The sequence below is a fragment of the Apium graveolens genome, chromosome 5, assembly GCF_009905375.1.
Source record: "Apium graveolens cultivar Ventura chromosome 5, ASM990537v1, whole genome shotgun sequence".
NCBI classification, from domain to species: Eukaryota; Viridiplantae; Streptophyta; class Magnoliopsida; order Apiales; family Apiaceae; genus Apium; species Apium graveolens.
The window spans coordinates 156,711,776-156,738,712 of record NC_133651.1 but is presented as its reverse complement, the minus strand read 5'-3'; the positions used below and the strand labels follow the sequence as shown (position 1 = coordinate 156,738,712).

General features: G+C 40.5%; 1 long non-coding RNA gene across 5 annotated transcripts; it reads left to right on the top strand.

Moving 5' to 3' along the window:
- The first annotated feature begins 232 nt into the window (after positions 1-232).
- Positions 233-26,221, top strand: LOC141724597 (uncharacterized). Of its 5 annotated transcripts, none has more exons than XR_012576775.1 (7): positions 233-486; positions 569-748; positions 1,099-1,215; positions 14,585-14,698; positions 24,757-24,841; positions 24,970-25,184; positions 25,355-26,221. It is a non-coding gene; the product is annotated as an uncharacterized LOC141724597 (long non-coding RNA). The 5 variants fall into 5 exon arrangements; XR_012576779.1 differs by having other exon boundaries at positions 14,582-14,698; XR_012576776.1 differs by having other exon boundaries at positions 1,096-1,215.
- Positions 26,222-26,937: the final 716 nt, after the last annotated feature.

Sequence of the window (26,937 nt, the reverse complement as noted above, 5' to 3'; positions counted from 1 at the left end):
TTAGTGAATGAAAAATGTGATATATAGTATAATAAAATTTATAAAAATAAATTGTACATGAATACAAAAGTTACTTTATTTATTTTTTATTTGATAAATAATATTGTATTAATTAAAATAATAAAATAATAAAATAATAAAATAATAAAATAAAATAATTCACCAATTTACCAGGTGAATTACAAGGCGGCAATGTTCCCCCCTAAATGAATTATTGCAGACAAAACTCACTCAGACAATACTCACTCCTCGGATAAACACTCTCTCCCATCGACTTTCTCATTTCTCTCTGGAGGATGAATCAAAAACGAAATTGAAGATTCGATGAATATAAACACATATTTATGGATAAAATTGAAGATTTGTAAATATACACAGGTGTTTTTTATGTAATTTAAAGATAGTTACTAATTTTTCAATTTAAATGACATTGCAGGGTTTGAGAGCTTCAAATTGGGGCTTTAGTTCTTTTGCTCGGATTTAGTGGTAAATATTTACTTCTTTGCTCTAATTTAAACATAAAGGCATATTTTCTTAGATTAACATCTATTTTATTGTGAATTTTTAGTCGATTAGGGTTTTTAGAGAAGTGATGGCGGTTGGGGGACGACATGACAAGATTAAGGGTTTGGTTGTGGTTTTAACTATTGAGCAGACCTGTATTGGTGAAAGAGTTGCAGTTCATGAGGCAGTGGAGAAATCATATCAGGAATCTAAGTCTGAAGTTCGTCAAAAGGGAGATTTAATGGTACTTGTCAATTGAAAGCCCGGGGTTGAAATGTTGTATGTGAATCAAAATTTTAATATGCTCTGTATCTCACTAATTTAAAATAGAATTATGTGTCTGATGCCTTAATTTCTTGTTGCTACATCAGTCTTGTATCTGTAAAAAAATTTAGGATGTTTCTTATTCAATTTTCTTTTTATTTTGTGGAGCAGCAAAAATAGGGCTTCTTTAACAAAAAATTAGAAATAGATTTTTGATAATATAATGAGCCATGTTTAGCTGAAACAACAATAGTGCAATTTATTTATCTTATAAAACTTATCCTTGTTTATCTGAAAAATTCCTTTTTCTATTTTTGTTCATGTAAGAAGGGGCATGAAGTTTTAGTCCAAGGTGGCGTCATTGATGATCTGGCAAAGCATCTAGTTCAGCAATATGGGATTCCGAAGAAATACATTGAAGTTATCGACAAAACGAAGAGATGAGAGGTATGCAATCGTAGTTTACATTTTCTATCTATGTTTCTTTTATGGCAGTTTGCTATTAATATTGTGAAATATATGTATTATTGCAATTTAGTGGTGGGCTTGGTTCTTTACTGCTTATTCTATATAGTACTAGGTCAGGGTTCTCTTGAGACATAGTACAAGCTCGTGAAAGCCAGATATTAATGGATGTCATTTATGGTCCTCGTCACACGCGTAATATCATGTCTACACTTTTGTTCTTTACTGGTCTTAAAGTTGTTCTTATGTCTGTTCTTTGTTTAATCATCAGCTTTTTCCTTAACTTTTTTTGTTACTACACCATAAAGTTATATAGTTTATTTTAGTTGTTAGGTCACACTTTCACTGTAGAGGGGGTGAATACAGTGTTTATTACAATCAAATCAAACTTCAAGAACTTATGTAACAGAAAACAAACTTTATTGAAACAATAAACTCTGTTACAATCTGGAACTGTTATCTCTCAGTGATGAACAAAATATCACGAGAGCTGCTAGGGTTACAGTAAATAATATTCTCGATAATGATAACACTTATAGTGTAAACCCTATGTCTGTGTTTATATATTACACAGTTACAAGATAATCGCTAATTGATATGGAATATAATTCTGCTTCCTAATATATATCAATCAGATATCTTTCCTTCCAAGTATTCCATTCTTTACGGAATTCCTTCTTCATGCATATCTCTTCTTATGTTTATCTTGATCTTCTTAACTTTAATCAGCTACTGTCCTTATCTGATCGTCCTTCAGCACTTAAGTTCTGATATCTATCTCCTGATGCTTATCTCCTGATAATATAAGTACTGATATCCCTTAAGTTCTGACGTCCAGTATAAGTACTGATCAGTTAAGTACTGATTTGTTCTGTTCAAATAAGATCTGAAATCTAAACATAAAACATATTAGCCATGACATTATCAAATATATCTAACAATCTCCCCCAACTTGTAAATTATCAAAATATACAAGTTTAACAGATATTTGATGATGTCAAAAATATTAAGTATAAATGCATGAAAAATAGACAAGATAACTACAACTTACAGTCCTTAAAGCTTTTACCAATTCAACTTCTGATAACAACTTTAGTCTGTATACACATCAGAATTTAAGTAGTTGTAGATCTTTGACTTGGCTTCATCATTTTCTGATCTCTCTGATGTCAGGAGTTGTTCTGAGATAATTCTTCAACAAACATTTCTCAGCATATCTGAGTTCATCAATCATTCTCCGTTTGACATCTTTAAGCTCTGCAGTATCTTCACCAGTTTGAAATATTGCAGCTCTGAGATCATTAATCTTTGCTCTTCTCAACTCCCGATCTAGTCTTATGACATAAGCTTTGTTAGACTCTAGATTGAATTCAAGCCCCTTAATACCAAGATATGTTCTGATCTGTGCAGTATTAGGCTTCATATCAACAATATCACCATTGTGATTTCTGTACTTTGGAACATATATGCTGTCAGACTTAACAGAATAAAGTCTTTTTTGTCTCTAAATCTGTTCTTTCAAATAATTTGCAGCAGTCCCTGTCAATCTGTTATCCACTTGAAGTAAGAATAATACATGCTCCAATTCTTCAAAATACTTCAATGGAATGGCATTTTGTCTTATATGATAAACCCTACCATCTGTCATAAAATACAACAAGATGTGTTCCTTCAAGTAGGTATGGTAAACCATTTGTACAGATTCCAATTGATTTAATCTTTCAGGAGTTGCTCCAATTCCTGGTTCACACAAGGAAGTTGGATCATTGGTAGTATTGTGTACTCTTCTTTCATCAGCACTTCCCAATCCAGTTTTATCTCTTGCTTCCTTTCCAGTAACTACTCTAGCTTCAAAATGACTTGCAGTAGTCTTCAAAGGTTGAGTTTGTTTTGCTTTAGTGAATCCTGGTAGGAGTGTATTTGATCTTCCTTCTGATATCAAGTTAACTTGAGCTGTGTCAGAGGTTACTTGCTTCTTTTGAATATCAGAACTTTTAATTTCTTGACTCTGAACAACTTGAGCTGTGTCAGAGGTTGTTTTAAGAACTTTTCTTGAAGTCAGAGCAAGATTATCTTTGTCATCAGTAATTTCTTCATCTTCAGGAGGTACATAGACTTTAACAGGTTCACCAACCTTTTCTTTACCCTTGGATCTTGGGTCTATCTTTGGTTGTGATTTAGCAAATGTTGCTTCAGTTTGTGCCTTTTCTTTAATCACAATACCTTTCAGTTTTGGAAGTGACTTTTTACCAGAAGCTTCGGATTTAGATGTGACTTTCTCTGATTTAAGTCTAGCTTCTTCTTCCTTTAAACTTTCCAAGTCCATTCCTGGATTTTCTTGAAGAAATAACTGTCTTGACATTTCTTCATCAAGATCTAGAAGTTCAACAGAATTTATTCTTTTACCAGTATCAGAACTTAATCTCTTCCCAGTATCAGAACTTATCCCGTGACTTGTAATTTCAGCATTTCTTGATGAGAATCTTTTACTTTGACTATGACCTCCACCCATTCCAGAGTTTCCTTGGTCATCTTTTTCATCATCCTTTCCTTGCAGTGTCTTGTCATCCTTGCATTTGGACTTAATCACTTTCTCCCCCTTTTTGGCATCAGCAGGAAGTAGAAGAGAGATAAGCAATTCCACTGAAGATTGGATTTCTGTCAGTTGTGATTGCTGAGAAGCTTGATTTTGCAGAATTTTATCAATCTGTGCTTGTTGGCGATCTTGAGTCTTCTCAATATAAGCAATCCTGTCCATAGATGGTTGAAAGAACTTTTTCTTATCAAGTTTCCAAACTTGTTCTTGTTTGATAAAGTTCTCCTGAATCTTGTGTATTTCGGCATGAGTAATTGAATGAAGACCTTGTAGATTTTTAGTACTCAATGCAGTGACACGAAGCTGAGCTTTGAAATCATCAGAATTTAACATTTCATCAGCTTTAGTAAAGTGCTCAGTAAGATGTAACGCAGATGGAATACATGAGACTGAGTTCCATTCCTTAGTCCACTCCTGTCCTGCAGGAGTTTCACTCCAAGGCACTGGTGGTTCCTCTGTAACATACTTCTTTACTAGTTCAGACTTTGAAAGAGGAATTTGTCCTGAAGGACCTGCTGCATCAGTATTTGCAGTTGGAGCAGCATCACCAGTATCCCCAGCATGTGCAGCATCAGAACTTATAGAATCAGTATCATCTGATATAATAGCTTTGTGAGTAGCAATGGAGGCGTCAGCATCCTCTAATTGCTGATCTGATGCTAAGTTCTGATCAACAGCCAAATCCTGATGCTCACCTAAAGTCTGATCATCAGTGTCTAGATGCAGAGAAGGTGACTTAGATAATTCCGGAGTTTTAATAGCATCAGTAACAGTTGTTGGCAAAAGATTTGTTGTTGTTGGAGCTTCTAAGAAAATTACTCCAGGCACAACTAAGTGTTGATCAGCATTATCAGCACTTGTGCCTTGATGACCAAGAGACACAGATGGGAAATTAGCCTTGTCAGATACAGTTTCCTGAGATTGAGTGGATGGAGAAGAAGTAACTGGAGCAAATTCTTTTTCTTGTGAGATCAGAGATTCCTGATCCCCTTCCTTAGCTGCTTCCTCTTCATCATCTGAAACTGGCCTTTTTGCCCTCTGTTTCTGGTATGTCCTTGGTAATTTAGAGTCCTTGGAAGTGTCAGGAATTGTCATTTTTCTAAGCCTCTTGAGAAGCTTAGATCCTCCAAGTTCAGAATCCTTCTGAGAAATCTTTTTCCCAGCTGCAGTTACCACAGGTTCTGAAGAAAGAATCGGTTCCTCAGAATCTGAGTCATCTCTCAAGGTGATCCTCCTCTTCTTCTGAGGTGTGTGAGAAACAGTCTTTGTTCTCTTTGGCTTGGAAGATATAGGTTTCACATAGGACTTGAGATATGTTCTGAGAGATGGTTGAGAGGTTTGAGGTGGCTGAGTAGAGATGGTAGGTGCTGATGAACCAGGTTCTGATGTTTGAACATCAGGATAAAGTGCAGTGTACTTAACAGGATCATAGGTGATTAAGGCTTGTTTGACAGATAAAGGTATTAAGAGGGGTCTTAACACAGCCTTTTTATTATCAGAAGATAATAAATCAGTAAAAGCTCTCTTAGCTATTCTGAAAGATGGAATGAGATCACCAAAATTTTGGGGGGAATTATAACAAAAATTATAAATAAGCTGACAAAATCTTGCAAAATATACAGTATTGCGATCTTCTGTCATCCTATCCCCAATAGAACCCAAAACTGCACGTGCATAATCAAAATCGGTGTGATTTAGAAGTGCATACCCGATTTGTTGGCTGAATATGGGAATTGCATCAAAATTTGTACATTTGTTGGCGAAAGCTTTGGTAATGCAATCAAAGAAGAAACTCCATTCCCTCCGTATGAAGGATCTCTTCAACTGTCCAAGCTTGGTCAATGTCCCTTCATATCCCAGACTAACCATCATATTTTGAAGAACTGAGTCATCAACAGTAGAATAAACACAGTCCTCAGGAAGCTGTAATGCCTGTCTAACCGTAGACAGAGTCACAACATACTCATTTTCCCTTGATGAAAATATTAAACTTGGGGACCCGTGAGCACCACCATTGTCATATACTCCACTCCTCCAAAACTCCAGTACTTGAACCCCAGAAATTGATGTAGGCTCAGTTAGAGCAAACCCAATATCAGAACTTGTGAGAAAGTCTTGAATAAAATGAAATTCAGAGGGTGCCTCTGTAATGTGTAGTATCGCAGAGAAGTTATTAGGAACAAACTTTGCTCCATCAAAGAAAATGTCCTTGGGTGCCATTATGTTTTGATAAGAAAACGGTAACCTGTAATGTGTTTGAGAAAATGCCTCTGAAAAGAAAATCGTCAGAAGATGAGAGAGTTTAAAAGTAAAGAGAGAGATAAAATATAATTGTAAATAAAAGATTTGACAATCTTTGCTCTCTTTTACTTATACACAAAAAGTAACCGTTGAGGACACATGGCAGACATGCATTTAAAAGTAGTGGGAAATACCTTGACACCTGTTTTACATAGAGAAAGCAAAAAGTAATGGGCACGGTAAATAAGGAATAATTACCACCCACTTGCAGTTTTTCAAGGAAAAACAAACCGTTTCACTTACCTAGATTCCATTAATCAAGGTGAATCAGTTTTAATTTAAAATTGAAACTGTTCCCACTAATTCAAATATTTTACTCTGCAATATTAATATTCCGAGAAAAAAAACTGTGTGTGAGAATGAGTAAAATCAATCAGTTAAGTAAGTACTGATAAAACAGTATCAGAACTTAAAATCAGACACAATTTATACGATCATCAGAATATTTATCAGGATTTATCAATGCATATCAAAATTTCTCAGAGACAAGATCATAAGACTTAAGACAAATTCCATTAATATATCAAAATAATACATTGATGAAATTGAAATTACATCAGAACTTTTACATTCTTGTCCTAAGCTTCTAAATCTAACATCAACAGCCTTAGTCCTAGCTAATAAGCCTGACAAAGCTGAGGATGAAGAAGAACAGGAAGAAGACGAGATTAAGTCATCTTCCTCTTCCTATCTTCGACAAACAAGATAGCGAGTCAAATGATTCGCTCTTGCTGACGGATAGCTTCCCGCCGTTCCGCCTCCAATCGATCAAGATGAAGCTGGTAGTCCATCTCGAAGAACAGAAGTTGGTTCAGCACCGCCTGTGGGACAGAGCCCCATATCTCTTCAGGAATGGCAGTTACATGCCACTCCTGCTGCCAGTCGGCGCAGCTTAGCTCCATATGAAAATTTTGGTAATTCAAAAACATGTTGTATCGAACCATGATGCTTTTGAAAAAGAATATGAAGTTAAGATTGTGAGAAAAATTGATGAAAGGGCTAAAGTGAAGTGGCTGATTATATAGGCAAGAGAATGCCAGGAGACGCGAAGATATTTAATGCTGACAGATAGAGTTAAGTCTACCTCGTCTCCCTAGACTTGAAAAAGAATAATAGTCATTGGAAAAGGAATGTGCACTTGTAAGAAGAGTGAACTGTTCAAGGACGAGTGCCATTATGTTTTAACCATAGACTATTAATCTTCCACTTCAACATTTCGAAATTAATCTGAGACTGTTACCAAATTTTACTCACAGATAAGTTAAGTAAAGGGTTAGACTGAAAAATCAGAACTTAGACCTATACCAGAACTTAACAGTCATCAGAACATAATGTCTTAACTCGAACAAGGAATATCTATCTTAGTAAGTTTTCATACAAGTTCTGAGTTATAGTCTTCAGGACTTAATCATCAGACCATATAACTAGAACGTGTCCTCAGAATTTGTGCAAAGGGACACAGTGACTGTTTGTCTAAAAGAACATAGACCACCACAAAAATTTCATCATTCATATGGAGTGATTTGTGTGTGCATTAAGCTAAATAACTAATAAAGAGTAAAGTCTGATTTACTTCAGTACATCTTAGAAATAAGTCATAATTAAAATTTTGCTAAAGAGCTGTCATTATCCTGAAACCTACTGATAAATGAGTTCATGCATGAGTCCACCTCAACTGTTTTTGTGCTAATTTTATGCATCTTTAAAATTCTCTTTTACAGTGGCTTCTCAGTGTAAGTGAGTCACGACTGCTTATCAGAATTTATGCTATTATCAGAGTATTTCTCCAGTAATCATAGAGTGTGAACAGTCACCAAGAAAAATATTTTGCTTTTCTAATGCATATTTACTTAATACCAGCTATGCACTTGGGTCGTCCCATTCACATTTTTACTCTAGATCTCAAAGGAGTACCTGATATTATTCTTTGATTTTTTTTTTTTTTTTGATAAGTGAGGTTTATCAGCACTTAGTACATTCAGCAGTTTTACTAGAATCAGAACTTAAACAGATGAGTAGCATTATTCTAATTTTGGACTTAGTAATAAGATGAATAAAGTAAACTAAACTAAGCTCAAGTATCAGAATTTGCTTGTGTCATAAGATTTCCACAGAAATAATTACTTCTTTCATGGGATCATTTGTTTATTGAAGACTAGTAGGTCAGTATCTAGCACAATTATCCTCATAGGATCGAATGATTACTTAAACAGATATATCACTTATTAGAGTTAAGAGATATGTATCAGACAACAGTCAGTACTTAAAAACATTTATCAATTAATGCACAGAATATACAAAGAGATTAATTCTGTAAATACTGATCATAAAGTCTGATAACATAGAACAAGTTTAAGCAGATTTAGAGAAAGAACCTGAAATCATTCCAAGTTCATTTACCAAGTTTGTAAAGGTAGCTTCACATAGTGGTTTTGTGAAGATATCTGCTACTTGTTGATCTGTGGGAACAAAATGCAATTCCACTGTACCTTCATCCACATGTTCCCTGATGAAATGGTACCTGATGCTGATGTGCTTTGTCATAGAGTGTTGAACTGGATTACCTGTCATAGCAATAGCACTTTGATTATCACAGTAAATAGGGATTTTGAAATATGTTAACCCATAATCCAGTAACTGATTCTTCATCCAAAGAATCTGTGCACAGCAGCTTCCTGCAGCAATATACTCTGCTTCTGCAGTTGATGTGGAAATTGACTTTTGTTTCTTGCTATACCAAGAAACCAACCTGCCTCCAAGAAATTGGCAGCTACCACTTGTGCTTTTCCTGTCAATTTTGCAACCTGCAAAATCTGCATCTGAGTAACCTATTAATTTAAAATCTGATTCTCTAGGATACCATAATCCTAGATCAGCTGTTCCTTTAAGATACTTAAAGATTCTTTTTACAGCTGTTAAGTGAGGTTCTCTTGGATCTGCTTGAAATCTTGCACAAAGACAGGTAGCAAACATGATATCTGGTCTACTAGCAGTTAGATAGAGAAGTGAGCCAATCATACCTCTGTAATCAGTGATATCTACTGAATTACCAGTATCCTTATCCAGTTTTGTTGCAGTGGCCATGGGAGTGGATGCACTTGAACAGTCTTGCATTCCAAATTTCTTCAGCAAGTTTCTGGTATACTTAGATTGACAAATAAAAGTTCCTTCTTCACTCTGCTTGACTTGAAGGCCCAGAAAATAACTAAGTTCTCCCATCATACTCATCTGATATCTTGACTGCATTAGTTTGGCAAACTTTTTGCAAAGTTTGTCATTTGGAGACCCAAAAATAATATCATCAACATAAATCTGGATCAAAAGTAAGTCCTTGCCATGGTTGAGATAGAACAGTGTTTTGTCAATAGTTCCTCTGTTGAATCCACTTTCCAGAAGAAACTGAGCTAAAGTCTCATACCATGCTCTAGGAGCTTGCTTAAGTCCATAAAGTGCTTTATCAAGCCTGTAGACATAATCTGGATGTTTGGAATCTACAAAGCCTGGAGGTTGTTCAACATATACTTCCTCTTCCAATTCTCCATTGAGAAAAGCACTTTTCACATCCATTTGAAAGACAGTAAACTTTTTGTGAGCAGCATAAGCCATGAATATCCTTATGGCTTCTAACCTAGCAACTGGCGCAAATGTTTCATCATAGTCAACTCCCTCCTGTTGAGAATATCCTTTTGCAACCAGCCTTGCCTTGTTCCTTACAATTATGCCATCACTGTCAGTTTTGTTTCTGAATACCCACTTTGTACCAACAACCGATCTATTCTTAGGTCTTGGCACTAAGGTCCAGACTTTGTTTCTTTCAAATTCATTCAACTCTTCCTGCATTGCTTGCACCCAATCAGCATCTTGAAGAGCTTCTTCCACTTTCTTTGGCTCAGACTGAGAGAGAAAAGAATTGTAAAGACATTCATTCGAAGTACCTGTTCTAGTTCTGACACCTGCCTCAGGATTTCCAATTATCAAATCAGGTGTATGTGATTTTGTCCACTTCCTTGCAGATGGAAGATTTTCTCTAGAACTGGATGCTCCCCCATGATTCATGCTGTCTTCGGTTTCATTTTCTGATGCTCCCCCTGAAACTATGCTCTCTGAGTTGGATCCTTCAGTATTTAGATTTTCAGTACTGTCAGTACTTGGCTTATCAGAACTTGACGAATCAGAATTTGAAGAGCCAGATGTATGTTCTGATGCTTCTTGAGATGTGATAATATCTTGAGTATGCTCCCCCTGCATTGGTGCATCTTCCTTTGACGTAGTCACCACAGTTTCAATAACATCAGAGTTTAATCCATCAGAATTTACAGTATCAGGACTTAGACTATCAGGACTTGAGGTATCAGAATATGAATCTTCATTTTCAAATCTCAGCTGATCATGATCAATGCAATCTTCAAGTCCAGTGATCTTCTTGTCATCAAAAGAGACATTGATAGATTCCATGACCACTTTTGTTCTCAAATTATAGACTCTGAAGGCTTTTGTAGAAAGTGGATATCCAACAAAGATTCCCTCATCAGCTTTTAGATCAAACTTGGATAGCTGTTCAGGATGAGTCTTGAGAACAAAACACTTACATCCAAATACATGAAAGTATTTGAGATTTGGCTTCTTGTTCTTCACCATCTCATATGGTGTTTTTCCATGCTTGTTAATGAGTGTTGCATTTTGAGTAAAACAAGCAGTCTGCACAGCTTCAGCCCAGAAATAGGTTGGAAGCTTTGCTTCTTCAAGCATTGTTCGTGCAGCTTCAATGAGAGTTCTATTCTTCCTTTCAACAACTCTATTTTGCTGTGGAGTTCCAGGAGCAGAAAATTCCTGCTTTATTCCATGATTTTTGCAGAACTCTTTCATTATCAGATTCTTGAATTCAGTGCCATTATCACTCCTCAAAATTTTCACAGAATCTTTGATCAATTTATCCAGATGTTTGACATGATCAATCAGGATAGATGCAGTTTCACTTTTTGTGTGCAAGAAATACACCCATGTGTATCTGGTGAACTCATCTACTATGACCAACGCATATTTCTTCTTTGCAATAGACATGACATTCACTGGACCAAATAGATCAACATGAAGTAGATAATAAGGCTCAAGAATTGATGATTCAGTCTTGCTCTTGAATGAAGATTTTCTTTGTTTAGCCTTCTGACATGAGTCACAAAGACCATCAGGAACAAACACTGATTTTGGCAGTCCTCTCACAAGATCTTTCTTGATCAGTTCATTTATCTTGTTGAAGTTTAAATGAGAGAGTTTCTTGTGCCAATTCCAGCTTTCTTCAGTTGAGGCTCTACTCACTAAACAGATTGCAGAACCATCATAACTTGTTGAAAGCTTAGCTTCATAAATGTTACCACGCCTGAATCCCTTCAGAACAATTTTTTCTTTAGATTTACTAACTATTTCACAATGTTCTGCAAAGAAATCAACATGATAACCTCTGTCACAGATTTGACTTATACTCAGTAAGTTGTGTTTAAGTCCTGAGACCAGAGCTACATCTTTAATGATGACATTCCCAAGATTGATATTGCCATATCCCAAAGTTTTTCCAATGTTGCCATCTCCATAAGAAACACTTGGGCCAGCTTTCTCCACAAAGTCTGATAGCAGGGCCTTATTTCCAGTCATATGTCCTGAACATCCACTGTCCAGAACTAAAATATTTTTCCTGTTGCCCTTTGTTTCAGCAGCTTCAGAACTGCTCTCAGAACTTTGTTTATCAGCATTTGCCATCAATGCATAGTTCTCCTCACTTTCAGAGTCTGAGGTGTCTGTCCAGCTTTTCTGCTTTGTGACAAGAGCTTTGCCTTTGTCACTCTTGGTCTTCTTGCAATCAGGAGATATGTGGCCTTTTTCACCACAATTATAACATTTAACATTAGCGTAATCTCCTCTGTCAGACTTTCCTCCTCTTGCTTCAGATCTTCTGAAATTCTTCTTATCAGAACTTATGCCTTTCCTGGAAAACTTCTTTCCCTTCCTGAACTTCCTGTATGCAATCTTTGTGATTCCCTTCACCATAAGAGCACACAGCTTCATCATCTCCTCATCAGCATCAGTTTCAGGCAAGCTTTCAGAATCTGAGTCATCATCACTCTCAGAACTTGATGACTCAGTATCAGACTTTATGATAAGAGCTTTACCCTTGTCTTTCTTTGAGGAAGGTGGTTTGGGGGATTCCTCTTCAGCCTTGAGAGCAACCGTCCTTGACTTTCCTCCTTTCCTCTTGCTTCTTTGTTCCATCTCAAGTTCATGAGTCTTGAGCATTCCATAGATTTCATCAAGAGTTGTTTCATCAAGATTGTAGTTGTCTCTTATTGTTGTTGCCTTCAAATCCCAACATTCAGGAAGAGCTAACAGGAATTTAAGGTTTGTATCTTCAAGATCATACTCCTTATTAACCAATGACAAGTCATTCAAGAGTTTGACAAATCTATCATATACATCAGTCAATGACTCATTAGTCCTAGAGTCAAAGTGTTCATACTCTTGAGTGAGTATTGTCTTCCTGTTCTTCTTAACTGTTTCAGTTCCTTGACACCTTGTCTCCAGTGCATCCCATATCTCCTTAGCAGTCTTGCAGTTGATTACCCTGTTTGACATTACATTATCAATGGCACTATGCAATAAGTGTCGTACCTTGGCATCCTTAGCAATAGATGTTATATCTTCAGCAGTGTAATCACTCTTTTCCTTTGGTACGGTCTTTGCTGCTTCACCTGCAACTACAACAGCGAGCTTGGTAGGTTTGTGAGGCCCTTCCTTGATTCTATCAAGGTATTCTGGATCTGTTGCTTCCAGAAACATGGTCATCCTTACCTTCCATATGGGATATTCAGATGGTCTCAATATGGGAACTCTGATAGTCTCATATCGACTCTGAGTTGATGTCTTTGACGATTCCTCAGTTTTGGTAGGCTTAGTTGGAGTTTCTGTGTCAGACATGATTGTGTTTGGATCTTTAACTGTATGTGTGTTAACAGAAGGCTCTGATACCACTTGTTAGGTCACACTTTCACTGTAGAGGGGGTGAATACAGTGTTTATTACAATCAAATCAAACTTCAAGAACTTATGTAACAGAAAACAAACTTTATTGAAACAATAAACTCTGTTACAATCTGGAACTGTTATCTCTCAGTGATGAACAAAATATCACGAGAGCTGCTAGGGTTACAGTAAATAATATTCTCGATAATGATAACACTTATAGTGTAAACCCTATGTCTGTGTTTATATATTACACAGTTACAAGATAATCGCTAATTGATATGGAATATAATTCTGCTTCCTAATATATATCAATCAGATATCTTTCCTTCCAAGTATTCCATTCTTTACGGAATTCCTTCTTCATGCATATCTCTTCTTATGTTTATCTTGATCTTCTTAACTTTAATCAGCTACTGTCCTTATCTGATCGTCCTTCAGCACTTAAGTTCTGATATCTATCTCCTGATGCTTATCTCCTGATAACATAAGTACTGATATCCCTTAAGTTCTGACGTCCAGTATAAGTACTGATCAGTTAAGTACTGATTTGTTCTGTTCAAATAAGATCTGAAATCTAAACATAAAACATATTAGCCATGACATTATCAAATATATCTAACATTAGTAATCTGTTTTGTTTATTATATTTGATTAGAGTTCTGATGTATTTCTTGTTTTATTTCAGTCTGGTAACATGTGTGTGTTTTTGTGTGTGTTTGTAGCTTTTTGTTAAAATATTAACTAACGAAGGCTACTATTACCTACAAACTGCTGATTTGTATAACTGATCACTCTGTTTCGCAGTAGTAGTTTAGGTGGTTTGTGGCTAATTTGTGGGTCATTTGTGGCTAATTTGCGGAGTTTATAGGCTATAATGGTTTGCTACAACACACACATCAAGACATGACCAAATATGTATTGTTAAGAAGTAGGGTAGTTAATTGGAGGCTGTCATATATTTTCTAAAAGTTAAAATAACAGTTTTGATTGTAAAAACAACCAGAAGAAGAATTCAATATAGAGTGTTGTTTATGATTTATCATATAAAGTATTCCTTATATTTGATTTTTATCTATTGTTAATTGTTGTTAAGCTTTCTACTGTTTTTCCTGTATGCATATAGGAAGTTGTATTATATATATACATTATAGTATTATATATATTTATGCAATAAAACATAATTTTGATTATGCATCACTGTTTAACAGTTTTAAAGAACATTATATGCACTTCTATACATCTTGTATATTTGTGTTTTTGCTCGAACTCGAGGCTTTATTAGTAGTCCTCTATCCAGATTAATCTTGCACCAAATGTAATGGTCAGTTCTTTTTAGGATAAAAGAAGAAACTCAATGTCAGAAGAGTGATTTTTTTTGTCCTATTTAATAAAGATTTTATTCCCATCTATCGACTGTTAAAATGTAATGTTTGTAAAGCAGGCCTTGCAAGTAAATCCAGAGTGCACTACAGCTGTAAGACTTGGCATTAGCATGTGTCGTTATAAATTGGGTCAACATGAAAAGGCTAAGCAAGCATTTTAACGCATTTTACAGGCAAGGAAATGAATCTTTTTGTGTTGGATCAATGTTCTCTATTTAATGCAAATTTTATGCTGGTGCTAACATTTTATTTGACAATTCTGTAGTTGGACCCCGAAAATGTTGAGGCTCTTGTTGCCCTTGGAATTTTGGACTTTTGAATTAATGAAAGTGAATTATGTTATATTGGCTAGGAATTTGAAATTCACAACACACACATACATGTATTCGTATTATGCATATACCAATTGAATATCACATTCTGTAGCTGAATATTTCATTTTGATTTGAACTTTGATGTTAACTTTATGCACACAACTACTGGTATTAGAAGAGGAATGGAAAAGATGCAAAGAGCTTTTGAAATTTATCTGTACTGTGCAACATAACTTAAATATCTATTAAATCATTTCTTCTTCACTGGTCAGTATTTTCTGATTGAGCATCTCACTGAAACTGCTCTTGATGTATCTAATTGTTATAGGGAGAATTTCGTATAACAATGTTGTGGAGGTTAATGGGCGGAACAAAGATCAAGGACGGTGTTTGAGGGCGGAGGAAGGTTGTTTGGTGGTGGCTGAGCTTGTATGTGGACTCCTTAAGAAAGAATAGGGTTTGTTATTCTCTGTCAAGTGTCGACTCATGTCTCATACAAGTGCCTACGTACCCTATTTATAGGGATCAAGCCTTACGTAGTTCTTGGGGAACAAGTCACGTAGGCTAGGGTTAGGACTCTTCAGCCCGTGCAGCCCAAGCCCACGATAAAGTCAGGCCTTCAGCCAATTAGTCACGTAAATCTCGATCGGCCTCACACGCTTCCTACGATCTCGCGGCATCTCCGCAATCCTTCCCGTGATCGTAGGAACAACCCATATCGACCCCGAAATCTACGAGCAACTCAGTCATCTATGAGTCACTTTCCATGTTACACACAAAGTCTTTCAATGCGGCCCGGCCTGGTCACCTCGGCCCGCACCGCCTTCAAATAATAAATATAATGTTTCCTCTGTTTCTATAAGATGTGGGCTCATGAGCTCAGCCCGCGTTTGGGCAGCTAAGCCCACCTCGCATGAAGGCACCTGAGCCCACCTCGCGTGGGCACAACCGAGCTCAGCTCGCATATGAGAGCCCAAATAACAAATATGAGCTCACCTTACATGTGTGAGCCCAGCTCGCATGTCCTCACTTGAGCCCAGCTCGCATGTTTGAGCCCAGCTCGCATGTCAGGAGCCCAGCTCGCATGTAAACTCAGCTCGCATGTTACGAGCCCAGCCCGCATGTGAACCCAGCTCGCATGTTGCGAGCCCAGCCCGCATGTGCTGGCCCAAGTCTTATAAATCTATGGTTCTAGCCCACACACAAGAGTCCAGCTATTTAGTGCACCCACAGGGACCTGTTTAGGGCCCATGGCCGAAAGCGGGCATAACAACTACCCCCCAAAATTCCTGGTCGCATCTTGAGGCTAGGTATTTTCTAATCTTTTTATGGCCTCGCAAGTGTGAGCCCACCAGGCCGCACCAAGCCGTCTCGCGTGTCTCGCCTCGCATGCCTTTCATCTTTGCATTCATTTTGACAGCCGTTGGACAGCAGGCGTGGGGATTCGTGTCATCCTATGAGATAACGACACGTGTCGCCTCCTCCTTTCTCTCTCCTATCCCCTATAAATATGTGAGATTTCAATTCATTTCTCACATTTCCAAGAACACTTCCTGAATTGCTGCTCAATTTGCTCAAGGATCTACCACGGCGAAGATTATCATTTCAACAAGAACCGTCTACCGGCGGCGATATTCTCCAGGACCAGATTCATCAGGATCTTCGTACACCTCTCCCACAGGTACTCTTCGATTCGAGCCCATTTTTTATTCATGCTTTATTCACGCACACCATGCGAGCACACACCACCTGTTCGATGCGAGTTCACACACAACCACAACGCGCGATGCGAGTCATTTTGCTCGTTTAGATACTTAGGTGCGATCCCGTGTGAGATGTGAGGACACTTAGGTGCGATCCCATACTTGTTTTTTTTTTTTTTTTTTTTTTTTTGCTTTCTTTTTTTTTTTAGGGCCACACACTAATTTTCACCATCTTTTACAGATGTCGAGTGCGTCTTCAGCCCGCTCCTATGGATCATCTCGCTCTTCCTCGAGCCCGGCTCGCACCTCTGCTAGCCCGGCTTGCTCTTCAGCTACTCCATCTCCATTAAACCAATACCCTCCTGAGCAGCGAGGCTCCAAGGACTTCCAACGCGAGCTGACCTCTCTTTCTGGTCGTCTTAGCCAACCTATCTTTCCCGGCTCGGCTATCACCCCTCAAGGGGCTTTGAACATTGCCAGAGTTGAGAACTCGATGCGAGCAGCTGGATCCGGCTCGCTTGATATTCACCTCGACCCGAACCCCGAGGATTTTACCAGGGAGAAGAATATATATAATTGGAGAAATAGGCCCGTGGACCTCTCTCATATTCCAGCCTCCCTTGGGGTAGAAGAGCTGCTAAACCGCGAGCCTGCTCCCTTGGATAAAGACCGAGCCGAGGAGATTTTAAGAGAAATGGCTGAAGAGAGGGCGGCCCGTCTGAGGCAAGCAGCAGCTAACCACCTCGACCCCATTCACCTTGACTCAGAATCAACTGACAGCGACCTGGGGAGTGCATACTATGACACCAGGAAGAAAGGAAAAGAGCCTGTAGCTGCTGAATATCCCATCCTGGGACTCGAGGGTGAAGAGGACGGCTCGCATTGGTCCTATGACTCTCCTCAGAGCGAGGAGGTGGCAGATGTTACAAGTCAGTACAAGATTTGTAACTATAATTATGCCCCCGCGGCCTCTCCTGAGCCTTATGTGCCTCCTGCCCAGCCCGAGCTCGAGGGTGAGATTATTTTCAAAAGGCAGGTCATTCCTGATGGGGAGGAGAGCTCAACTGCAAACGAGGAGGTTAAGGTGCTCGCTTGCCGCGACCTTCCTACCTCGCTAACTCAGAAACATCTGGCCGAGCACATTGAGCAGTTTCAGCTCGAGGGCCATATTGTCTTGCCCCTACCTCATATGAGATGCTATAGATTCAATCACTCGGAGAATGGAGGCAGGGTGCCTCGCATGGTCTTATCCACCTTCCTATTAAGGCTGGGAATCTCTTCTCCTCTTCATCCCTTCATCAAAGATGTTTGCGAGTACTTCCAGCTCGCACCCCTTCAGATCAATCCAAACGGATACCGGGCCGCCCTCGCATTGTACATCATGTACCACAAATGCGGGTACCCTTCTCTAACCGCGAGGCAGCTGGGTTACTTCCTCCATTTGAAGCATTCTCCTAACGACTTTGGATATTTCTACTTCTCTGTCTGGCCGTGCTTCAACAAGAAGAACCTCATCCACAATGGGCCGAGCAACTCAGGGAAGTGGAAAAGCCCTTACTTCTATATCCACGAGGTGCCTCGAGTCCAGACTCATTTTTATTATAATCCATGTAAGTTTTCTCCTGCCCGCTCTCGTCTCTTCTACCATAGCTCTTTCCTTTTAACAAGAATTTCTTTCATCTCCAGCCACCCCGCCTCGCACTGTCCTTGTGGGACAGGAAAAGATAAACGCGGACAGTCTTCTAAACCTTCCTAAGGCGGACCGGGACATCCGAAAACTCATAACGACCTCCAATCTGGTCGCATGTGGGTTTTTGAAGGAAGGAGTGAGGCTGACTCCTCAGAAGAAATCTAGGAAGAGATCCAGAAAAGGTAAGAATATCGGGCCCGCACGTCCGGGCCTGGATGCTCGCATGCGCGAGCTCGTGTGCTCACTTTTCCTGCATGCATCTTGTTTCACATCGCACTTTAATTCTCCGTATTTTTCACCTGCTCGCATTACTTCTTTCCTTTGCATCATGCTGTGACTAATCTATTGCTTTGTTGTTTTCTTTTTCAGAAATGGCCATCTCCCCTATCCCCTTCATGGAAGAGGCTGAGCAGGCTGCGGCCTCGGGCCCAGTTCAGCCCGCAGCTGCGAGCACAAGGGCTCGATCTCAGGCCAATCCTCCGGCCCGCATGACTACTCTCTCCGAGCATCTCAAGGATTCAGGGCCCTCTCCTCGACTAAAGAGGCATAGAGGTAAAGAAGGAAAAACTGGCGAGCCTGAGCCAAAGAAAGCGGCTCCCTCTGATGCTCCTCTTCCCTCTTCTTCTTCTGCCAATGCGGTTGTGACCACATTCGGCCGGCTTGCCCAAGGTCACATCAGCGAGCAGGATTTAAAGGATTGGTCTTCTTCTGCTCTCGAGGTTAACCAGGATGCACTCTCCCGAGCCGCGGCCGAAGTATACTATCGTCAGTTGTCTAAGGGTCGAGAGATGCGAGCCCTCAGCCAGACCAACACAAAGCTCGAGGCTAAAGTCAAGTCCCTTCAGAGTAAGGTCGCTGAGCACGGGCAAGAGAAAGTTACGCTGGTGAACAACTATAATCAGAAGATAGTTAATCTGAACGCTGCTCACGACAAGGCCCTAAGGGAGCAGAAGGAGGCTCATGACCTGGCCGCTGAGGCATGTAAGAAGGAGAAGGATGCCCTCGAGGAGAGGGTGCTTGAGCTGGAGGGATCAGTTTCTGCCCTGACCGAGGGCCATGAGGCCGCCCTCGCTGATGCTAGGAACCTGGGGGCCAGGAATTTCATGAAAGTCTTTATGAAGAAGGTTCCTGACTTCGATTGGGCGGCTCTGGGTGCGAGCACAGCGAGGCATGCTGACAAGTTGAAGCTAGAGATGGAGAGGGATGCCCAAATTGCTGAGGAGGCCAGGCTCGCGGCCGAGAAGGCCCAGGTCGCTGGTGAAAATCGTGAGGGAGCAGAGGCTGATAACCCTTAATGTAATTTTGATTAGAACTAGACTTTTGACTGGGTAAGCGGGCACCCCTCTCGCCTCGCGCTTGTATTTGAAATATTCTGCCTCGGGGCACGACTTATTTAACTTTTGTTTGTATAAAATGTCTAAGTTTTTTGTGCCCGCGTATGTCTTTACGGTGCTAGCTGTTTTTTTTTTTTACCATGCTTCTACTGACCAAAAAGTAATCATAACTCTGGCCGCTTATGGCGAGCGTTACCCCTTCACTACGAGCCCAATTTATTCAGCTCGTGTCATTTGTTCAATCAAACAACCATTGAAAGAGAATGCCAAGTGGAGCAAGCCCGCATCGACTCGCAGGTGTTGTTGGTGTGCTCGCACTAGGAGCTCGTATGTGTCTTCTCCTCGCATCATGCGACTTTGAGTATGTTTGATGGAGGGCTGGGCCCCCTGGGTCGCATTTATGGTTTTGAGGGCCAGGGTATGGGCTCGCATCGCGAGCCTATATCTCTATCCACATCTTTTATCTACTATGTGTTCGTATTTACCTAAGCGGGCCGTGGCCCGGCTCGTTTCATGTTCTTGGCATCAAGCGGGTCGGGGCCCAGCTTGATTTAACATGTTAATAAAACAACTGTTCTGTCCTCGCATGGGTTCCCAAGGATGGGGTCCCCTGCTGGGTATTTAATCTATTAACAGAAGTTAAAATATCAAGTGCACAAATAGAGATCAATCATTTATTCATAGATAATGGGAAGTGAAAGGAATACATGCTTGTGGTCTCAGGGAGGCACCTATATGGCACTACCCCCCGAGACTTAGGAATATTTGAAGATAATACTAAGTCTGAAAAGAATAATATTACTGATAATACTTGCGAAGGTGTTCCGCGTTCCAGGCTCTTGGGATCAGCTTGTCTTGCATATCATTGAGGTGGTAGGTTCCCTCCCAGAGCACCGATTTTATCTTATAAGGGCCTTCCCAATTTGCTCCCAAGACTCCGTGACTCACCACCTTGGTATTTGGCATGACCCGGCGCAGAACTAAATCTCCCACCTTGAAAGTTCGGGCTCGAACCTTACTGTTGTAATGCCTAGCTGTCCTCTGCTGATATGCCGCAATCCTGATCTGAGCCTCTTCTCGAGTTTCTTCGATCATATCCAAATAGAGCCGATGATTGACCTCGTTTGCCTCTGAGTCATAGTTGTCCCTTCGAAAAGATCCTGCTCCCACTTCAACGGGCACCATAGCTTCACACCCATACACCAGAGAGAAAGGGGTCTCTCCAGTTGTAGTTCGGGGTGTAGTGTTGTAAGACCATAAGACGTGGGCGAGTTCTTCTGGCCATGCTCCTTTCTTCTCTTCAAGCTTTGCCTTTAAGGTATGCTTAATGATTTTATTAACAGCCTCTGTCTGCCCGTTACTCTGGGGGTGGCAGACTGCGCTAAAGCTCTTCTGAATCCCCAGCTGCTCACAAAACTCTCGCATCTCCTTGCTATCAAATTGTTTCCCATTGTCAGATATCAGCTTGTAAGGGATGCCATAGCGACATACAATAGCCCTGTGTACAAACTCCCTGAGCTTTCTCGCTGTGATAGTGGCTAGGGGCTCGGCCTCTGCCCACTTAGTGAAATAGTCTACCGCAACTACCGCATACTTGACGCCTCCCCTGGCCTTCGGGAGTTCCCCAATCAGATCAATTCCCCACATGGAGAAGGGCCAGGGGCTCATGAGGGATGTGAGAGAGGCCACGGGGTTGTTGTAATAATTGGCATATCGCTGACACTTATCACAAGCTCGGGAGAATTCAAAAGCGTCTTTTTTCAGCGTTGGCCAGTAGTAGCCTTGACGGAGGATTTTTCTGAGCTAGAGAGCTACCCCCCGAGTGATTGCCACAAATACCTTCGTGTACCTCCCTTAGGATGTAGTTGCATTCCTCCGCATGTATGCATTTGAGAAGAGGAACACTGAACCCTCTTCTGTATAGAATCTCGTCGTATATCACATAGCGGGCTGCTTTGTATTTTATTCTCCTTGCCTCGTTCTTTTCGTCCGGAAGTGAACCTTCTCTTATGTATGCTAGAATAGATGTCATCCACGTGGGGCCAAGCTCATTACTGAGGCTGCCCACCTCGTGCTCGGGCACACTGGGTTGCCTCTGTATATCAAGGGGCACGATCCCTAGCAAAGTGCTCTCGCGACGTGAGCCGAGCTTAGCTAGCTCGTCCGCGCCTTCATTCTGCCCACGCGGGATTAGTTCCAGCCTCACCTCGTTGAATCTTGCGATTATCCTCTGTGCGCACTTCAGGTAAAGCTCTGTTCTCGGACCCTTAGCTTGATACCCCCCATTTATCTGATAGACCACAATCATGGAGTCACTAAACACATTCAAATTCTCGACCTTCATTTCCAAAGCTAGCTTGAGACCGTTGATCAGGGCCTCATACTCAGCATCATTGTTGGTTGCATGAAAGGCCAGATAGGTCGCACGTCTGATCTTGTGAGCCTCTGGGCTGATTAGCTCGATTCCAGCTCCTGCTCCATCACTGTTAGAGGCACCATCCACATACAGGCTCCACCATGGGGCACTATTTTGTCTCTCCAGTCCAACTTCTTCTGTGCTAGGTAGAACAACAAGGGCTCCCGGCTCCAATTCTTGATATGGGGGAAATTCTAGCACAAAATCGGCCAGGGCTTGGCCTTTGATCGCAGTCCTTGGCTTATAATCCACCTCGAATTGGCCGAGCTCAACCGTCCACTTCAACATTCGACCAGAAGATTCTGGTCTATGCATCACTTGCCTGAGGGGGTAGGAGGTTCGCACTTCTATCTTATGTGCCTGAAAATAGGGCCTGAGTTTTCGGGAGGCCAGAATCAGAGCATACGCTAGTTTTTCGAGGCTTGTGTATCGAGTCTCGGCATCGGCTAGCCTTTTACTCACATAATATACCGGGAGCTGGACACCATCCTCCTCTCGGACTAATACCGCACTTATTGCAAAGTCGGAGACGGCCAAGTATAGGATCAAAGTTTCTCCTGCTCTTGGGTTGAACAACATGGGAGGGCTACTGAGATGCTTCTTTATGTTCTGAAAGGCTTCTTCACATTCTTCGGTCCACTTAAAGTTCCTCCCCACTCCTTTGATTGCTTTGAAGAACTCTTGGCATTTATCGGAGGATTTTGAGACGAAGCGGTTTAAGGCAGCCACTCGTCCCGTTAAGCTTTGAACATCCTTCACCCGTCGAGGGGATCTCATCTCGAGTAGGGCTTGTATCTTGGCTGGGTTGGCCTCAATGCCTCTATGGTTGACAATAAATCCCAAAAACTTCCCCGATTCAACCCCAAACACGCATTTCTGGGGGTTGAGTTTCATTCTGTACTCCCTTAGGATCTGGAACATTTCTGCCAGGTGGCGGACATGATCCCTCGCTTCTTTCGATTTCACCAGCATGTCGTCTACATAGGCCTCCATAGTCTTCCCCAATTGATGTTTGAACATCTTATTCACCAGCCTCTGATAGGTTGCCCCCGCATTAAGGAGCCCGAAGGGCATCCCGATGTAACAGTAAAGGCCCCGATCAGTAATAAAGGAGGTGTGCTCCTGATCTGGCCCATACATGGGGATTTGGTTATATCCCGAATAAGCATCCATAAAACTAAGCAGCGCGTGCCCAGCCGTGGAATCCACCAGCTGGTCGATTCGGGGTAGAGGAAAGCTGTCCTTCGGGCAAGCTTTGTTCAGGTCGGTGAAGTCTACACATGTCCTCCACTTGCCATTGGGCTTCTTGACAAGCACAGGGTTGGCCAGCCACACGGGGTAGAAGGCTTCTCTCACAAGTCCTGCCTCCATTAATCTATCCACTTCTTCTCTGAGGGCCTCTGCCCTCTCTCCACTAATCGGCCGTCTCTTTTGCCTAACCCCCTCCTTCTAGCGCCAAATGTTATAGGGAGAATTTCGTATAACAATGTTGTGGAGGTTAATGGGCGGAACAAAGATCAAGGACGGTGTTTGAGGGCGGAGGAAGGTTGTTTGGTGGTGGCTGAGCTTGTATGTGGACTCCTTAAGAAAGAATAGGGTTTGTTATTCTCTGTCAAGTGTCGACTCATGTCTCATACAAGTGCCTACGTACCCTATTTATAGGGATCAAGCCTTACGTAGTTCTTGGGGAACAAGTCACGTAGGCTAGGGTTAGGACTCTTCAGCCCGTGCAGCCCAAGCCCACGATAAAGTCAGGCCTTCAGCCAATTAGTCACGTAAATCTCGATCGGCCTCACACGCTTCCTACGATCTCGCGGCATCTCCGCAATCCTTCCCGTGATCGTAGGAACAACCCATATCGACCCCGAAATCTACGAGCAACTCAGTCATCTATGAGTCACTTTCCATGTTACACACAAAGTCTTTCAATGCGGCCCGGCCTGGTCACCTCGGCCCGCACCGCCTTCAAATAATAAATATAATGTTTCCTCTGTTTCTATAAGATGTGGGCTCATGAGCTCAGCCCGCGTATGGGCAGCTAAGCCCACCTCGCATGAAGGCACCTGAGCCCACCTCGCGTGGGCACAACCGAGCTCAGCTCGCATATGAGAGCCCAAATAACAAATATGAGCTCACCTTACATGTGTGAGCCCAGCTCGCATGTCCTCACTTGAGCCCAGCTCGCATGTTTGAGCCCAGCTCGCATGTCAGGAGCCCAGCTCGCATGTAAACTCAGCTCGCATGTTACGAGCCCAGCCCGCATGTGAACCCAGCTCGCATGTTGCGAGCCCAGCCCGCATGTGCTGGCCCAAGTCTTATAAATCTATGGTTCTAGCCCACACACAAGAGTCCAGCTATTTAGTGCACCCACAGGGACCTGTTTAGGGCCCATGGCCGAAAGCGGGCATAACACTAATCATGGGCCAACTAGGGCACACTCTTACTATAACCTTGCGCGTACTTACCATAGTAAGGTATGTAAGATTTAACCTCTTATATTTATTATTAGCTTAATCTCTTTTGCCTATCGTTTCATCTAAGGGTGGGTTTTCATCTCCTTTTCTCCATAGTGATGATATGAATGTTAGTGGTCTCATACCTTTTCCCTTCATTTTAACTCCATTTTTTTTACTACAACTAATCCATTTAATGTTGTTGAGACCGCTTGCACTTTGTAATTACTGAAGTTGTGTGAAAAATTGAAAATAAATAAAAATCAAGATAATTTTGTTAACGTAATGTTAAGATATTGATTTTCTTATCTACTACTGTAGGGGGACTTTGAAAATGCTGGACTGTATTACCTGGCCTCTGTAAAAGAAATTGATAAGCCTAGGGAGTTTGTGTTACCTTATTATGGTGAGTGAATTTTGAAGCTGCTTATCAGTATGCCTCATCATCTATACTTTTTACGTGTTGTAACCACTCTCATTTGGCTTTCTAGATGTCCATTGTTATTTCTGCTAAGAATAGTATGATTATATTAGGTGATTCCATTTCATGACATCAACAGAAATTCATAATTGGTGGAGCTACATAGGGATCAGTGTTATTAGAAATGCTCATATGCGATGCGAGTACGTTGATCACTCTATCAAAAACTCAATATCAGAAGAGTGATGAGCTAATTTTGGAGAAGGGGATAGTGGATCACTCTATCTTCCACAGGTGGTTGATCGAGTATGTTACTATTTGTAACCAGGTATACAAGATTTTCTGTTCTTATCAATGATTACTTGAAATGATCTTTGTAACTGTAACTGTTTTCATGACTTCAAGTGTTTTAATTTTTCTAAATTATATTGATAGTTGCAGATTTGTAATGCTAGCTTATGAATATATTTATTTTAATCATTTGTCATTATCTTGTAGGTACGTTGTTCTTTATCCAAATCAAGTGATCAAGGTGACAATGACACCTATGTCACTCAAGAAAGCGAACTTCTTAGATAACCTATTATTATATATTGTCAAAATTTATGCTTGTTGTTGGGTATATGTTGTGAACTTGATGATTACATTAATAAAACACCTTAGTAGATTTAACTTAGTGAAAAATGTAGTAGACGATGGATGATCAGATATAGTCCCGACGGATGACTCAATATAGTCCCGAAGGATGATGATTTGACATCCATCGAGTGAGTAGCTTATGTAACAATAAGTCATGAAGCACATTTCTATAAACACCTTTGTATATATTCTGTAGTAGCATATAAGTCATGTTGACTTTAATTAGATATGTAGAATAGGTTGATTAATTGTAAATATAAGATGTCTTGTAATTCTGCATAAGTGAAATGAAGTCAAGAGTCAAATAGCTACCCGACGGATGATCAACAAAGCCACCGATGAATGATCAACTAAGCTCCCGACGAATGATCAATAAGGCAACCCGACGGATGATAATCATGTACCCGGTGGATGATCAATTCAAACATCTGTTGACAGTGACAACACAGTCACATGCGTCGAGTGTTTGCAAAAGGAATGTGACAGCCTATTCAACTGGGTTTTTGAGAATAAAGAAGCATTACCATTTCCATGTTATTATGAAGATATTTAAAGATGTTGGAATAGAGTAGTGAAGCAGCATGGTATTAGACTTGATAGGTTTTGTTTTATTATCTTGTCTTATTACTATGTAATCTTGGTGATAGATAAACCAAGATTAGCAAATAGAACAAAAAAAAGAAGACTAAGCAAATACATTCTCAGAGAAACAATTGTAAGCTGTATCCTATAGCATTTCTCTGTAAGTTTAGTTGTTCATATTTGTAAGCAGATGTGAGCTATTCAAGCTTCACAGGGTTCTCTTGATATATATATATATATATATATATATATATCTGGTGGATACATTCAAATCCACCAGAAAGTTTTAAAGACGTGTGTTTTTAATTACTTGTGTTTTGATTTATCTAACTATTCATTCCGCACTTTGCAAATCAAACACTTATATATTATGAAGTTAGAACCATTTTTCTTTAATCTTAAAAAATAGCCAGAATTACATTCAACCTCCCTCTCTGTAATTCTTGTTGTATTGTTAAGGACTAACAATTGGTATCAAAGTAAGCTCTTGAAGCACAAAGAGTTTAAAGATCACAACAAACAACAAGATGAAGAGGAAGGATGTTGGAGTCAAGATTCCTTTTATGGACAAAGATAACTACCATCACTGGAAGGTAAAGATGCATCTTCATTTACTTTCTCAAGATGAGGCCTATGTGGATTGCATAGAGAGAGGTCCTCACGTACCAATGAGAGCTGCAACTGGAAATGAGCCATCAGTTCCCAAGCCAAGGCATGAATGGTCAGATCCTGATATTAAACAAGTCAGGAAAGACAAGAAGGCCATGAATATTTTATTCAATGAAGTTGATGGTGACATGTTTGACAACGTCATCAATTACAAGATAGCCAAGGAGGTTTGGGGCACCATTCAAATAATC